Below are 3,127 nucleotides of genomic sequence, written 5' to 3' on the forward strand. Positions count from 1 at the left end.
GAAGCCTCCTGTATTTGCAACACTTTCAAGTGCCAAAGTAGCATTAACATGTTGCAGTTTGGTCCCCACAAGCTAACAATGATAAAAGTGACTTCTTACAGTAATAAGAATGATAGCAATCCAAAAATAAAGATTCGATCCTGCAAGCAAGGTACAATTATTTAGTCACACTATGCAAAAGACGTGAACGCCCTCACCATTGAAGGTTTATATATGGCATAATTTGAACACCTATGTTGCAATTTAATTAAGGGGACTCAACTTAATATATTACAAAGTTAAAGGTGTACTACAAAAATATACAATTTAAACAACGCAGAGTAAGGTAATCTGCACGAACAACAGAACGCCCAAATTGTATAAAAATACATATCTGTAAACCAATTTAAACAAAAAAATATATGGATAATAGTCAATGTAACTAATTTCTTGTAATTTATAATGATTGTTAATGGGAAAATAAGGATATAAAAATGTAATGTACTTACCATCCAAGTAACTAGAGCATTTGTAAGGAAAGAGTTGGATGAGTGGAATTTGACCATAGTTGACTGCCTCCGCATTGTCTCATCTCTTGATGTTTCTGCACAAGTAAACAAGTTGTTACTAAATAACATCATCTAATATGATTAAAAACAAAAACAATTATTATATTCAAGAATGATTATTAATTAGATATATAAGTACAAGTGTATGACAAGGGTAGTTCTCTGTTTTATATGCCTTATGCATTTGTCTAGTAATGTGTGTTCTAATGAACTTATGTACAGGAGGGACGACATACCTGTTAATTTTGATAGTTTTACAACAGCTACTGCATGCTGTTAATTTCCACGCCCATTATGATGTTAAAGAAGATTAGGGTTCACATGTCTGAATGTTGCTTCTATATACGAATAACTGAAGCAGAAGATGAGCCAGGGGTACCATGGAAGTTAAGTTCTACAAAGTGACCACCTCCTACGCCTCTCGCCAGTCTTCCCAGATTCACACACATGCTTTTCACTTCTTCACCTCCTTCACTTTTCCCCTCCAAGCTCAAAACCTACAAATATCTCAATAATATATCAATAAAATCTTCACACAACCATTTAAAAGATCTAATACATTAGATACCTTCACAAAGTATGTGAGGTCTGAAGGCACAATGAGAATGTCTGGAACCTTTGCAGCATTCCTGTAAGTAATATGCACCAAGCAGTGGGAGAAAAGGTTTGAATTGGATACACAGTTATTTTGAATTGTATACAACTTTCAATCTATCATATAAAGTATGAACAATATGAACAATAGGAAATGGAAGTTCAAAATCCTAACCAAAAATCCCATATATAACATTATGCCGTCCTGGTGCTTGTCCTCCTGACAACACAACTCCTATCTTCAAGGCAGATCCTGATTCATTAGATTCACCTAGCACCAATATTGTTGATGGTTGCCTAAACAGGGATGGGAAAAGTTTTGCAATTTCATCCGAAAGCATTAGAACAAGCACTTTTTGATGCTATTCAAGTCAACTGCTTTGACCGATGTTTGACCACTCGAAGAAGATACTACATTTTGTTGCATCTGGTACAACAAGTATATTAGGAGCAGCAACACTTTGATCATTGACTTTCTATATCTTAAATGGATCTTCTTCATTTAGTTTTACATTATCAGTGGGTGATGATGGATCATTGGTGATTGCAGCAACCATTCCATTTGAAACATTCACATATGGGCCTTGATCCACAGAAGATTACGGTCCAATATGCGGAGGATTCTGTCATAGAATATATAATATGTTACACATTTTTACACTTAAATAAATCATGATAATATAAAATAATTACCAAAGAGGAATAATGAATTTAATTTTATTTACCTTGTTTTGTGTATGCATGAAGATGCTACAGTGAAGAACACCAAGGAATTCATTAGCAACTCTCACCCACCTTATGGAAATCAAAGCAACAAGCAAAATAAATTAATGTTTTACATTAAATCAGGTCAAATTTTGAGAATGAAACTTGAAATAAAAATTAAGAGCATACCATAAAGTAGATGTAGTAAGACCCTCAAAGAAAGCAAGACGTCCTCCATGACATGTTACAGCCAGCATAATGTTTTTATTTGCTCGAATAAACATAAATTAAAGATAATGATGAGATCAAATGAGACCAAAGAGGATGAAATGAAGGAGTACAGTAGAGCATACCCGCGCTCATCCCATGGGATTGCCTCCCATATACAGACTGGATCATCTAAAGCACTTATACATAGTAATGGAATTACAACTTTTGTCACATATGGTGCACTGCTGCAATGCCTATAGTATGTATCCACACTCTTCAACAAACCAAAAAAAATCAAATTAACAAATTATGCAAGAAAGAATATTAAAATGGTTAAATAGGTTTACCTCAAACTTGCCAACTAGACGAGTAGCATAATTGTCAAAATCCCGTATGCGACGTGACTAGAAAAAAAAAAAGAGAAAATAACCACTATATGTTAAATACTCTGTTAATATTCCAAATAACCAAAAGTTTAAAAAATATATGGTGGTAGCTAACCAAAAAGATTAAATGAAGAAATAACAATGATTTACTGCAATAAGATAGAATAAAATGAGAACCTAAACACACGGAATCAGGAAAGGAATGGTACACTCCACTGGAAGAAACAAAGTTGTTTATTTTGTCAGATGTGGAAAGAATTTGATTGCTTATGTTATTTTGTAACGACACAAATCATTTTTAAAGTTCCATGATATCAATTAATATAAAACTTTATTTTCTAATAATAAGTAGAAAGTATATTTTCTGATATAATCTTATTTGGGTTTTAATGAGCTTTGCCTTTTTATTATGTTTAAGCTTTCAAATTTGTAAATGAAAAATTCATTAATCAGATTAATTTTTTAAACTACACATTTTATTCACATACCTTTAGAATACCAACCCAATCTACAAGTCGATGAAAAAGAGTTTGATGTCTGCAATCAGAAACTAAAATTAACATGAAAGCTTTTTCATTAAAAAAAAGACAATTAAAATGCCAAAACACTATATAGTACAGTGTCTACTATTGTGTTTAAGTGAGAAATGAGCATTACTACATACAGTTTTGCATACTATTGAAG

Source organism: Lactuca sativa, chromosome 6 (genome assembly GCF_002870075.4).
Source record: "Lactuca sativa cultivar Salinas chromosome 6, Lsat_Salinas_v11, whole genome shotgun sequence".
NCBI classification, from domain to species: Eukaryota; Viridiplantae; Streptophyta; class Magnoliopsida; order Asterales; family Asteraceae; genus Lactuca; species Lactuca sativa.